The sequence below is a fragment of the Mercenaria mercenaria genome, chromosome 5 (genome assembly GCF_021730395.1).
Source record: "Mercenaria mercenaria strain notata chromosome 5, MADL_Memer_1, whole genome shotgun sequence".
NCBI lineage: Eukaryota > Metazoa > Mollusca > Bivalvia > Venerida > Veneridae > Mercenaria > Mercenaria mercenaria.
The window spans coordinates 86200208-86214903 of NC_069365.1; the positions used below are offsets into that span (position 1 = coordinate 86200208).

The window sequence follows — 14696 nt, forward strand, 5'->3', positions numbered from 1 at the left end:
AACTCAAAAACTGGGGCATAACTCAAGAAAAATATTTACACATGAAGTCCCGTTCTCTTCATGTTGATGGTAATAGGTGACGAAAATTGTGGGACGAGTAGAATACATAAAGTATACATGTAAATGTAAAATTGTCAAAAAAGGGGCATGTAAGACCCGATAACATGCGCATGTTCACCATATGTAAATGAAGTATACCAATTTGTATTTGAAGTGTATAGAAACTACAGAGTTGGGTACGCACCATTCTGATGTAGTTTCCAAACGAGACACAGGGTGTGCCCCCACTGGTATATTTGTTACAAAAAAGGGGGAATAATTCAAATGTTTGCAGTCTTAATGGGGTATAGCCTAAACAAACATTTTATGAAAAGGATTCATTATTCTAGGCCATATACTTCTTGAGCTATGAGCATCAAAAACAAAAAATCCACTATTTTGGCTATTTCAAGGGCCGGAACTCTGTAATAAATACTAAGATTCTCAGGAAGAATGCCAAGTGTGGACACATCATGATAAAGACTCAAGCAAGGTTTCATGAATTTACATCAAATACTTTTTGAGCTAGGCACACAGTTAGGTGAAAATGTGCATTTTAATACTATTTCAGGGGCCATAACTTTAAAAATAGGGGGTGGAGCCAGCCAAAAAATAAGAGGTGTGCAAGTTTATATCATGAAAAACACTTATTCAAGTTTTCAACCATTTACATTATATACTTTTTGAGCTAGGTGCATCACAAGGTAAGAAAGTGCATTTCTGACTATTTCAGGGGCCATAACTCTGAAAATAGGGGGCGGTCCAAAATAAACAAGAGGACCATGATGGTCCTGAATCACTCACCTGTTCCCACATGACCCAGTTTTGAGTATGATGCCGTTTTTTCTATTATTTGACATAGTGACCTAGTTTTTGAGCTCATGTGACCCAGTTTTGACCTAGATATCATCAAGATAAAAATTCTGACCAATCTTCATGAAGATCCATTGAAAAATATGGCCTCTAGAGAGGTCAAAACATTTTTCTAATTTTAGATCTACTGACCTAGTTTTTGACAGCAGTTGACCCGGTTTCAAACTTGAACTATATATCATCAAGATGAACATTCAGACCAACTTTCATACAGATCCCGTGAAAACTATGGCCTCTAGAGAGGTCACAAGGCTTTTTATTATCTGACCTACCGACCTAGTTTTTGACCGCAAGTGACCCACTTTCAAACTTGACCTAGATATCATCAAGGTGAACATTCTGACCAATTTTCATGAAGATCCATTCAAGGGTATGGCCTCTAGAGAGGTCAGAAGGTTTTTCAATTTTAAGACCTACTGACCTAGTTTTTGATCGCAGTTGACACAGTTTCAAACTTGACCTATATATCATCAAGATAAACATTCAGACCAACTTTCATACAGATCCCATGAAAAATTTGACGTCTGGAGAGGTCACAAGGTTTTTTCATTATTTGACCTACTGACCTACTTTTTGACGAACTTGACCTAGATATCATCAAGATGAACATTCTGACCAATTTTTATGAAGATTCATTCACACGTACGGCCTCTAGAGAGGTCACAAGGTTTTTCTATTTTTAGACCTACTGACCTAATTTTTGGACCGCACGTGACCCAGTTTCGAACTTGACCTAGATATCATCAAGGTGAACGTTCTGACCAATTTTCATGAAGATCTTGTGAAATATATGGCCTCTAGAGAGGTCACAAGGTTTTTCTATTTTTAGACCTACTGACCTAGTTTTTGATGGCATGTGACCCAGTTTCGAACTTGACCTAGATATCGTCAAGGTGAACATTCTGACCGACTTTCATGAAGATGTTGTGAAATATATGGCCTCTAAGAGAGGTCACAAGGTTTTTCTATTATTTGACCTACTGACCTAGTTTTTGATGGCACGTGACCCAGTTTCGAACTTGACCTAGATATCATCAAGGTGAACATTCTGACCAACTTTCATAAAGATCCCACAAAAATGTGACCTCCAGAGTGGTCACAAGCAAAAGTTTACGCATGCACGCACGGACGGACGCTGCACGATCACAAAAGCTCACCTTGTCACTATGTGACAGGTGAACTAAAAATAGGAGGTGCACAAGTTCATATCATGTCTTATGCAAGGTTTCATGTATCTATATCCAATACTTCTTGAGCTAGGCATGTCACAAAGTGAAAATGTGCATTTTTGACTATTTCAGGGGCCATAACTCAGAAAATAGGGGGCGGACCCAAACGAAAAATAGGAGGTACGCAAGTTTATATCATGATAAAGACTCATGCACAGTTTTTAAACGTTTATATCAAATACTTTTGAGTAGGCCGTTCACAAGGTGAAAATGTGCATTTTTGACTATTTTCAGGGGCCATAACTCTGAAAATAGGGGGTGGGGGCCCGACGAAAAATAGGAGGTGCGCAAGTTCATATCATGATAAAGACTCATGTAAGGTTTCATCAATTTATATCAAATACTTTTTGAGCTAGGCGCGTCACGAACTTCGGACGGATGGACACACGGACAAGATCAAACCACTCATGGGGGGGGGGGGGGGGGCACAAAAAGGGGCATAATAAAAATTGGACATGCAAGTACCGACCACATAGCGTATGTCCACTGCATGTTGATGACGTACCATGTTTCAAACTGTAGGAGTTGCGTACACAAGGAAGTGTGACGGGCAGAGAGTTTAAACACTATCTGCTTTCCTGGTCTCCTCCACTGGAGGCATGAAAAGGTCCAGGTCGAGCTTAAATGTCACAATTTGCTTGGACATATATAGACTCAGTCTTATTTTTTGCCTCTTTTTATTGTTTGTTAATGTAAAACTGTTTATGCTTCATCCTCCTCCCCCTCTTCCTCGTCAAATTCGCCCTCCTCCTCGGCAGTGGCGTCCTGGTACTGCTGGTACTCTGATACCAAGTCGTTCATGTTTGACTCGGCCTCCGTGAACTCCATCTCGTCCATACCCTCGCCAGTGTACCAATGCAAGAAAGCCTTACGACGGAACATAGCCGTGAACTGTTCGGAGATACGCTTGAACAGTTCCTGGATGGCGGTGTTGTTACCGATGAAAGTGGCGGACATCTTCAGACCACGTGGCGGGATATCGCAGACGGCGGTCTTTATGTTGTTGGGGATCCATTCGACAAAGTAGCTGCTGTTCTTGTTCTGGATGTTCAACATCTGTTCATCTACCTCCTTCATGGACATACGTCCTCTGAAAATTACGGCTACTGTGAGGGAACGTCCGGACGTGGGTCGCAAGCAGCCATCATGTTTTGGAGGGCGAACATCTGTTTTGTAAGCTCAGGGACAGTGACAGCCCTGTACTGCTGGCTACCACGAGAAGTGAGTGGTGCGAAACCTGGCATAAAGAATGGGAGACGTGGGAACGGTTTCCATGTTGACTGCCAATTTACGGAGATCGGCATTCAACTGACCCGGGAAACGGAGACACGTGGTAACACCGGACATAGTGACCGACACGAGATGGTTCAAATCTCCATATGTAGGCGTGGTCAGTTTCAGGGTCCTGAAGCAAATGTCATATAGTGCCTCGTTGTCGATACAGAAGACCTCATCTGAGTTCTCGACCAGTTGATGGACTGACAAGGTAGCGTTGTATGGCTCAACGACGGTGTCTGATACCTGAAACAGTAAGAAGACGTCTTAATAACGTGATGTCGGTTGGAAATCTTAATATAGTAATTATAAATACTACAGACAATCTAATTAAATGGAACAATATTCGTCTAAGTCAACTCTGAAAATGTGGAGACTTTAATGCATTATTTCTTTTATTTTGTTGGGTTTAACGTCGCACCGACACAATTATAGGTCATATGGCGACTTTCCAGCTTTGATGGTGGAAGAAGAAAATCCAGGTGCCCCCCCGTGCATTATTTCATCACGAAACGGGCACCTGGGTAGAACCCCCGACCTTCCTAAACCAGCTGGATGGCTTCCTCACATGAAGAATTCAATGCCCCCAGTGAGGCTTGAACCCACATCGATGAGGGGCAAGTGATTTGAAGTCAGTGACCTTAACCACTCGGCCACGGAGGCCCCCCCCTCTGAGACTCAAATGCTAGATTGTGTAAAGTCTTACTTCATGTTAATTATGGCGGTTAATTTCTACCATTTCTTTCTCGCGTGTTGGCACTTTTGGAAACAAACAAGGTATATATCGTTCGAGCGTGCTGGCGCTCTTTAAACGCGCCAACACGCGGGAACGAAATGGCAGATATCAGCCACCTTACGCGGGTAGTACTTAATGAGCAAAACCGATTATATATTAAGAACACGTGCATGCAGTAGTTACTTAAATTCTCTTACAACAAAATCTTTTCTGAATCAAAACTAATAAACATTTTTTTATTTAAGGTGTACTCTGGTCAGAATTACATTTACTAACCTTAGGTGATGGAACAACTGAGAAAGTGTTCATGATTCTGTCGGGATACTCCTCACGGATTTTGCTGATGAGTAAAGTTCCCAAGCCAGACCCAGTACCACCGCCAAGGGAGTGTGTGAGTTGGAATCCCTGAAGGCAATCACAGCTTTCTGACTCTTTACGAACAATATCAAGTACGGAGTCCACGAGCTCAGCTCCCTCTGTGTAGTGATCCTTGGCCCAGTTGTTACCAGCCCCGCTCTGACCGAAGACAAAGTTGTCTGGTCTAAAGATCTGACCAAAAGGTCCGGATCTCACAGCGTCCATGGTCCCAGGTTCGAGATCAACCAGCACTGCACGTGGAACATATATACCACCTGAAAAAATATCAAGTAAAATACATTAATAACGACTTCTCAATTCTTTTAATTTACAAAGTGAGTACGAAGTTTTCTGATGATATTATGCTATATAGAACAAGAGGACCATGATGGTCCTGAATCGCTAACCTGTTCCCACGATTCAGTTTTGAACTGAGTATGACCTTGTTTTTTCTATTATTTGACATAGTGACCTAGTTTTTGAGCTCATGTGACCCAGTTTTGAACTTGACCTAGATATTATCAAGATAAAAATTCTGACCAATTTTCATGAAGATCCATTGAAAAATATGGCCTCTAGAGAGGTCACAAAGGTTTTTCTATTTTATGACCTAATGACCTAGTTTTTGAAGGCACGTGACCCAGTTCTGAAACTGACCTAGATATCATCAAGGTGAACATACTCACCAATTTTCATGAAAATCTCATGAACAAGAGGGCCATAATGGCCCTATATCGCTCACCTGAGTACCATTGCTTTAACCAAAAACAAAAAGAAACTAGAAAATGCTTTTGTAAAAAAGCGCATGTCTCCCCCAATGCAAAGTCCTATAGGCAAGAAGTCAATAGGGGTCAGGAGCGAAAGTCAAAGAGACACTGATGGTTGGCTGCAATAGGGATCATCTACTTGGCATGTCCAATCATCCCTCTAAATTTCAACACTCTTGGCCTAGTGGTTCTCAAGTCACTGTTCAGGCTTCTGTGACCTTGACCTTTTATCAAGTGACCTCAAAATAAATAAATGTCATCTACTCTGCATGTCCAATCATGCTATTAAGTTTCAACATTGTAGGTCAAGTGGTTTTCAAGTTATTTCCAAAAAATGATTTTACATGAACAGGCCACTGTGACCTTGACCTTTAACGGAGTGACCCCAAAAACAATAGGGGTCATCTACTCTGCATGTTCAATCATCCTATATAGTTTCAACATTCTGGGTCAAGAGGTTCTCAAGTTATTGACTGGAAATGGTTTTCCATGTTCAGGCCCCTGTGGCCTTGACCTTTAACAGAGTGACCCTAAAATCGTTATGGGTCATCTACTCTGCATGACCAACTATCCTATTAAGTTTCAACATTCTGGGTCAAGTGGTTCTCAAGTTACTGACCGGAAATGGTTTTCAATGTTCAGGCCCCTGTGACCTTGACCTTTAATGGAGTGACCCCAAAATCGATAGGGGTCATCTACTTTGCATGTACAATCATCCTATGAAGTTTCAAATTTCTGGGTCAAGTGGTTCTCTAGTTATTGATCAGAAATGGTTTTCAATGTTCAGGCCCCTGTGACCCTGACCTTTGATGGAGTGACCCCAAAATCAATAGGGGTCATCTACTCTATTTGACCAATCATCCTATGAAGTTTCAACATTCTGGGTCAAGTGGTTCTCTAGTTATTGATCGGAAATGGTTTTCAATGTTCAGGCCCCTGTGACCTTGACCTTTGACGGAGTGACCCCAAAATCAATAGGGGTCATCTACTCTTCATGATCAATCATCCTATGAAGTTTCAACATTCTGGGTCAAGTGGTTCTCTAGTTATTGATCGGAAATGGCTTTCAATGTTCAGGCCCCTGTGACCTTGACCTTTGACAGAGTGACCCAAAAATCAATAGGGGTCATCTACTCTTCATGACCAATCATCCTATGAAGTTTCAACATTCTGGGTCAAGTGATTCTCAAGTAACTGACCGGAAATGGTTTTCAATGTTCAGGTCCCTGTGACCTTGACCTTTAATGGAGTGACCCCAAAATCGATAGAGGTCATCTACTCTGCATGACCAATCATCCTATGAAGTTTAATCATTCTGGGTCAAGTGGTTCTCAAGTTACTGACCAGAAATGGTTTTCAATATTCAGGCCCCTGTGACCTTGACCTTTCACAGAGTGACCCCAAAATCGTTAAGGGTCATCTACTCTGCATGACCAATCATTCTATTAAGTTTCAACATTCTGGGTCAAGTGGTTCTCAAGTTACTGACCGGAAATGGTTTTCAATGTTCAAATGTACGGACGGACGGACGGACAGGGCAAAAACAATATGTCTCCTGGGGGAGACATAAAAATTCTTACAAGGTACAGATATGTCAAAATACACCTAAATTACATCCATGTTGTACCACAGAAAAGTGGTCTCAGTTTTTCCCTACAGCCAATAATAAACAAGTTACTAAATAAGCTATTTATAGTAACATAAAAGGGAAGTAATAAAAAAAAGATATTGTAAGCGAACAAAAGAAGGATCTGCCAAATAAAAACAAGAGCACTGCAATGCAATGCAAATGCAGAGCAATATTCACTTAAAACAAAGTCATATGACCTTTGACCCCTAAGTGTGACCTTGACATTGAATTCAGCCATCCAAAACATGCGCTCTGCACATCCTTTCAATGAGTGAACATTTGTGTCAGGTTTCTCTGAAATCCATCAAGGGGTTCAAGAGCTACAGAGTGGAAGGGAAATTGCTAACCAACACACAGACAGACGGACACCTAGGCGATAACATAATACGTCCCTGCGGGCATATAAAAAATAATCAAGATCTTATGGTGATACAAGTTGTGTGCAAGTTTGGTTAAAATCAAATCAAAAATGAAGCTGCTATTGTGCAGACAAGGTCAAAATAGCCAATTTTGGCCCTTTCAGGAGCCATAACTCTGGAACCCATTATGGGATCTGGCCGGTTCAATAATGGAACCAAGATCTTTTGGTGACACAAGTTTTGTGCAAGTCTGATTAAATTCAAATCATAAATGAAGCTGCTATTGTGCAGACAAGGTCAAAATTGCTAATTCTGGCCCTTTCAGGGGCCATAACTCTGGAACCCATGAAGGAATCTGGCCAGTTCAAGAAAGGAACCAAGATCTCACGGTGATACAAGTGGTGTGCAAGTTTGGTAAAAATCAAATCATAAATGAAGCTGCTATTGTGCAGACAAGCTCAAAATAGCTAATTTTGGCCCTTCAGGGGCCATAACTCTGGAACCCATAATGGGATCTGGCCGGTTCAAGAAAGGAACCAAGATCTTATGGTGATACAAGTTGTGTGCAAGTTTGGTTAAAATAAAATCATAAATGAAACCACTATCGTGCAGACAAGAAATTGTTGACGCACAAAAATAGCAAATTCTGGCCCTTTAAGGGGCAATAACTCTAGAACCCATGATGGGATTTGGCCAGTTTTTGAAAGGAACTGAGATATCATGCAAATACAAGTTTTGTACAAGTTTGATCAAAATTGCTTGCAAAATGTTGTCTCTATCTTGTTCACAAGAAATTGTGGACGGACAACGGACGGACGGACGAAGGGCGATCACAAAGCTCACTCTGTCACTATGTGACAGGTGAGCTAAAAAAATATTACAAGTGGACTAAAGAAGGATCTGCCAAATAAATCTGTTGACATAAATGAAATTTCAGATCAGTATCTTCGTAAGTTATGGAGATATAACAATTTAAATTTGAAATAAAGGGAGGTAATTTGACATAAAATCAGTCCATAGTTATGTACCCTGATTGTCTCAGTCCAACTAATAACAATAATGAAATTTCAAATAAGTCCTGTAAGTACTTACTGATATAAATCCATTTTGATTACAATCAGGGGAGATAATCAGATATAAAATAACTCTGGAACATATGATTGGATCTAATTTGTCATGGAATCCAAGATTTATTGTTGCTGAAGATATTTTGGAAGTTTGTATCAAATAAAACCATAAATGAAGTCTCTATATGGCTGCAAAAGCCAAAATAGCCGATTTTGGACCTTTAAAGGGCCATAACTCTGGAACCCAAGATGGAATCTGGCCAGTTGAAGAAAGGAAGCAAGATCTTGTGGTGATACAAGTTGTGTGCAAGTTTGGTTAAAATCATATCATAAATGAAGCTGCTATTGTGCAGACAAGGTCAAAATAGCCAATTTTGGCCCTTTCAGGGGCCATAACTCTGGAACCCATAATGGGATCTGGCCAGTTCAAGAAAAGAACCGTGATCTTATGGTGACAGAAGTTTTGTGCAAGTCTGATTAAATTCAAATCATAAATGAAGCTGCTATTGTGCAGACAAGATCAAAATAGCTAATTCTGGCCCTTTCAGGGCTGTAACTCTGGAACCCACAAAGGAATCTCACCAGTTCAAGAAAAGAACCGAGATCTTATGGTGATACAAGTTGTGTGCAAGTCTGGTTAAAATCAAATCATAAACAAGAAAATGCTTTTGTAAAAAAGCGCATGTCTCCCCCAATGCAAAGTCCTATAGGCAAGAAGTCAATAGGGGTCAGGAGCGAAAGTCAAAGAGACACTGATGGTTGGCTGCAATAGGGATCATCTACTTGGCATGTCCAGTCATCCCGCTAAATTTCAACACTCTTGGCTTAGTGGTTCTCAAGTCACTGTTCAGGCTCCTGTGACCTTGACCTTTGATCAAGTGACCTCAAAATCGATAGGGGTCATCTACTCTGCATGTCCAATCATGCTATTAAGTTTCAACATTGTAGGCCAAGTGGTTCTCAAGTTATTTCCAAAAAATGATTTTACATGAACAGGCCACTGTGACCTTGACCTTTAATAGACTGACCCCAAAATCAATAGGGGTCATCTACCCTGCATGTTCAATCATCCTATGAAGTTTCAACATTCTAGGTCAAGTGGTTCTCAAGTTATTGATCGGAACTGGTTATCAATGTTCAGGTCCCTGTGACCTTGACCTTTAACGGAGTGACCCCAAAAACAATAGGGGTCATTTACTCTGCATGAACAATCATCCTATGAAGTTTCAACATTCTGGGTCAAGTGGTTCTCAAGTTACTGACCGGAAATGGTTTTCAATGTTCTGGCCCCTGTGACCTTGACCTTTAATGGAGTGACCCCAAAATCGTTAAGGGTCATCGTTAAGGGTCATCTACTCTGCATGACCAATCATCCTATGAAGTTTAATCATTCTGGGTCAAGTGGTTCTCAAGTTACTGACCAGAAATGGTTTTCAATATTCAGGCCCCTGTGACCTTGACCTTTCACAGAGTGACCCCAAAATCGTTAGGGGTCATCTACTCTGCATGACCAATCATTCTATTAAGTTTCAACATTCTGGGTCAAGTGGTTCTCAAGTTACTGACCGGAAATGGTTTTCAATGTTCAGGCCCCTGTGACCTTGACCTTTAATGGAGTGACCCCAAAATTGATAGGGGTCATCTACTTTGCATGTACAATCATCCTATGAAGTTTCAACATTCTGGGTCAAGTGGTTCTCTAGTTATTGATCGGAAATGGTTTTCCATGTTCAGGCCCCTGTGACCTTGACCTTTGATGGAGTGACCCAAAAATCAATAGGGATCATCTACTCTTCATGACCAACCATCCTATGAAGTTTCAACATTCTGGGTCAAGTGGTTCTCTAGTTATTGATCGGAAATGGTTTTCAATGCTCAGGCCCCTGTGACCTTGACCTTGACCTTTGACGGAGTGACCCCAAAAACACTAGGGGTCGTCTACTCCAGCAGCCCTACAACCCTATGAAGTTTCAAGGTTCTAGGTCCAATGGTTCTCCAGTTACTGCCCGGAAATGAAGTGTGACGTACGGACGGACGGACAGGGCAAAAACAATATGTCTCCTGGGGGAGACATAATGAAGCTGCTATTGTGCAGACAAGGTCAAAATACTAATTCTGGCCCTTTCAGGGGCCATAACTCTGGAACCCATAATGGAATCTGGCCAGTTCAAGAAAGGAACCAAGATCTAATGGTGATACAAGTTGTGTGCCAGTTTGGTAAAATTCAAATCATAAATAAAGCTGCTATTGTGCAGACAAGGTCAAAATAGCCAACTTTTGCCCTTTCAGGGGCCATAACTCTGGAACCTATAATGGGATCTGGCCAGTTCAAGAAAGGAACCGTGATCTTATGGTGATACAAGTTGTGTGCAAGTTTGGTTAAAATAAAATCATAAATGAAACCACTATCGTGCAGACAAGAAATTGTTGACGGACGCACGACGGACGAAGGTTGATCAGAAAAGCTCACCTTGTCACTATGTGACAGGTGAGCTAAAAATTATTGAGAATGTTCACCTTGATGATATCTAGGTAAAGTTCAAAACAGGGTCACGTACCTTCGAAAACTAGGTCAATAGGTCAAATAATAGAACAAGAGCTGTCTCCGTAGGATGACACATGCCCCCGATGGCACTTTGAATGAATACTTATGGCCGATGTTAGAGTTTAGGACCTTTGACCTACGGAGCTGGGTCTTGCGCGCGACACATCGTCTTACTGTGTCACACATTCATGCATAGTTATTTTAAAATCCATGCATGAATGACAAAGATATGGACCGGCGATGCCCATCAATGCACTATCATGAAAAATGATCTTTAACGTCTAAGTTTGACCTTGACCTTTGAGCTACGGACCTGGGTCTTGCGTGTGACACGTCGTCTTATTGTGGTACACATTCATGCCAAGTTATTTGAAAATCCATCCATCGATGACAAAGATATGGACCGAACACGCCCATCAATGCACTATCCTTTAACATCTAAGTGTGACCTTGACCTTTGAGCTACCAACCTGGGTCTTGCGCAGGAGACGTCGTCTTACTGTGGTACACATTAATGCCAAGTTATTTGAAAATCCATCCATCGATGACAAAGATATGGACCGAACACGCCCATCAATGCACTATCCTTTAACATCTAAGTGTGACCTTGACCTTTGAGCTACCAACCTGGGTCTTGCGCAGGACACGTCGTCTTACTGTGGTACACATTAATGCCAAGTTATTTGAAAATCCATCCATCGATGACAAAGATATGGACCGAACACGCCCATCAATGCACTATCCTTTAACATCTAAGTGTGACCTTGACCTTTGAGCTACCAACCTGGGTCTTGCGCAGGACACGTCGTCTTACTGTGGTACACATTAATGCCAAGTTATTTGAAAATCCATCCATCGATGACAAAGATATGGACCGGATATGCCCATTAATGCACTATCCTTTAACGTCTAAGTGGGACCTTGACCTTTGAGCTACGGACCTGGGTCTTGCGCACTGCATGTCGTCTTACTGTGGTACACATTCATGTGAAGTTATTTGAAAATCCATCCATCGATGACAAAGATATGGACCGGACACGCCCATCAATGCACTTTCCTTTAACGTCTAAGTGTGACCTTGACCTTTGAGCTACGAACCTGGGTCTTGCGCACTGCACGTCGTCTTACTGTGGTACACATTCATGCCAAGTTATTTGAAAATCCATCCATCGATGACAAAGATATGGACCGGACACGAAAATTGCGGACAGACCGACAGACGGTTCAAAAACTATATGCCTCCCTTCGGGGGCATAAAAACCTTGTGACCTCTCTAGAGACCATATTTTTCAATGAACCTTCATGAAAATTGGTCAGAATTTTAATTGTGATAATATCTAGGTCAAGTTCAAAACTGGGTCACATGAGCTCAAAAACTAGGTCACTATGTTAAATAATAGAAAGAAGAGGGCCATGATGGCCCTGTATCGCTCACCTGAGTTTAGTTGCTTATTTTAACCAATTTTATCAGTATTGAAATCTTTATAATTCATGAAATATTGATGCAAGAGTTATGGCCCTTGCGCAATTTGATGTGGGTGATGATGAGGAATACTTATCTATAAGTTTGAAACAAATCTATCAATTAATGAGGTCACAAGGTTTTTCTATTTTTTGAACTACTGACCTAGTTTTTGATCGCAGTTGACCCAGTTTCGAACTTGACATAGATGTCATCAAGGTGAACATTCTGACAAATTTTCATGAAGATCCATTGAAAAATATGGCCTCTAGAGAGGTCACAAGGTTTTTCTATTTTTAGACCTACTGACCTAGTTTTTAACGGCACGTGACCCAGTTTCGAAATTAACCTAGATATCATCAAGGTGAACATTCTGACCAACTTTCATGAAGATCCATTGAAAATTATGGCCTCTAGAGTGGTCACAAGGTTTTTCTATTTTTAGACCTACTGACCTAGTTATTGGCCGCACATGACCCAGATTCGAACCTGACCTAGATATCATCAAGGTGAACATTCTGACCAACTTTCATGAAGATCCATTGAAAATTATGGCCTCTGGAGTGGTCACAAGGTTTTTCTATTTTTAGACCTACTGACCTAGTTATAAGCCGCACATGACCCAGATTCGAACTTGACCTAGATATCATCAAGGTGAACATTCTGACCAACTTTCATGAAGATCCACTGAAAATTATGGCCTCGAGTGGTCACAACGTTTTAAGACCTACTGACCTAGTTTTTGGCCGCACGTGACCCAGGTTCGAACTTGACCTAGATATCATCAAGGTGAACATTCCGACCAACTTTCATGACGATCCATTGAAAATTATGGCCAGAGTGGTCACAAGGTTTTTCTATTTTTTGAACCTACTGACCTAGTTATTGGCCACACGGGACCCAGATTCGAACTTGACCTAGATATCATCAAGGTGAACATTCTGACCAACTTTTATGAAGATCCATTGAAAATTATGGCCTCTAGATTGGTCACAAGGTTTTTCCATTTTTAGACCTACTGACCTAGTTTTTGGCCGCATGTGACCTAGTTTCAAACTTGACCTAGAATTTACCAAGATGAACATTCTGACCCATTTTCATAAAGATCCCATGAAAACTGTGACCTCTAGAGATGTCACAAGGAAAAAGTTACGCACAGACGGACGCACGCATGGACGACGGACGCTGCGCGATCACAAAAGCTCACCTTGTCACTTTGTGACAGGTGAGCTAAAAACGACGTCGTACTCAAAACTGGGTCATGTGGGAAGAGGTGAGCGATTCAGGACCATCATGGTCCTCTTGTTCTATTTTTTATACCTACTGACCCAGTTTTTGACCGCACATGACCCAGTTTCGAAATTTACCTAGATATTATCCAGGTGAACATTCAGACCAATTTTCATGTAGATCCATTGAAAAATGTGGCCTCTAGAGATGTCAAAAGGTTTTCTATTTTTAGACCTACTGACCTAGTTTTTGACCACAGTTGACCCAGTTTCAAACTCAACCTAGATATCATCAAGATGAACATTCAGACCAATTTTCATCTTGATCCATTCAAAAGTATGGCCTCTAGAGAGGTCACAAGGTTTTTCTATTTTTAGACCTACTGACCTAGTTTTTGACCGCAGTTGACCCAGTTTCAAACTTGATCTAGATATCATCAAGATGAACATTCTGACCAAATTTCATACAGATCCCATGAAAAATATGGCCTCTAGAGAGGTCACAAGGTTTTGTTATTATCTGACCTACTGACCTAGTTTTTGAAGGCACATGACCCAGTTTCGAACTTGACCTAGATATCATCAAGGTGAACATTCTGACCAATTTTCATCTTGATCCATTGAAAAGTATGGCCTCTAGAGAGGTCACAAGGTTTTTCTATTTTTAGATCTTCTGACCTAGTTTTTGACCGCAGTTGACCCAGTTTCAAACTTGATCTAGATATCATCAAGATGAACATTCAGACCAACTTTCATACAGATCCCATGAAAAATATGGCCTCTTGAGAGATCACAAGGTTTTGTTATTATCTGACCTACTGACCTAGTTTTTAAGGGCACGTGACCCAGTTTCAAACTTGACCTAGATATCATCAAGATGAACATTCTGACTAACTTTCATGAAGATCCATTGAAAAGTATGGCCTCTAGAGAGGTCACAAGGTTTTTCTATTTTTAGACCTACTGACTTAGTTTTGGACCGTATGTGACCCAGTTTCGAACTTGACCTAGATATCATCAAGATGAACATTCTGACCAACTTTCATAAAGATCCCATGAAAAATGTGACCTCTAGAGTGGTCACAAGCAAAAGTTTACGGACAGACGCACACACGCACGGACGATGAT

General features: G+C 41.1%; 1 long non-coding RNA gene and 1 pseudogene across 1 annotated transcript; one reads left to right on the forward strand and one right to left on the reverse strand.

Moving 5' to 3' along the window:
• The first annotated feature begins 2140 nt into the window (after positions 1–2140).
• Positions 2141–2563, forward strand: LOC128557194 (uncharacterized). The gene is made up of 2 exons (XR_008371105.1): positions 2141–2261; positions 2425–2563. It is a non-coding gene; the product is annotated as an uncharacterized LOC128557194 (long non-coding RNA).
• Positions 2564–2707: 144 nt separating this feature from the next.
• Positions 2708–14696, reverse strand: part of LOC123557834 (tubulin beta chain-like) — a 32239-nt pseudogene continuing 20250 nt past the window's right edge.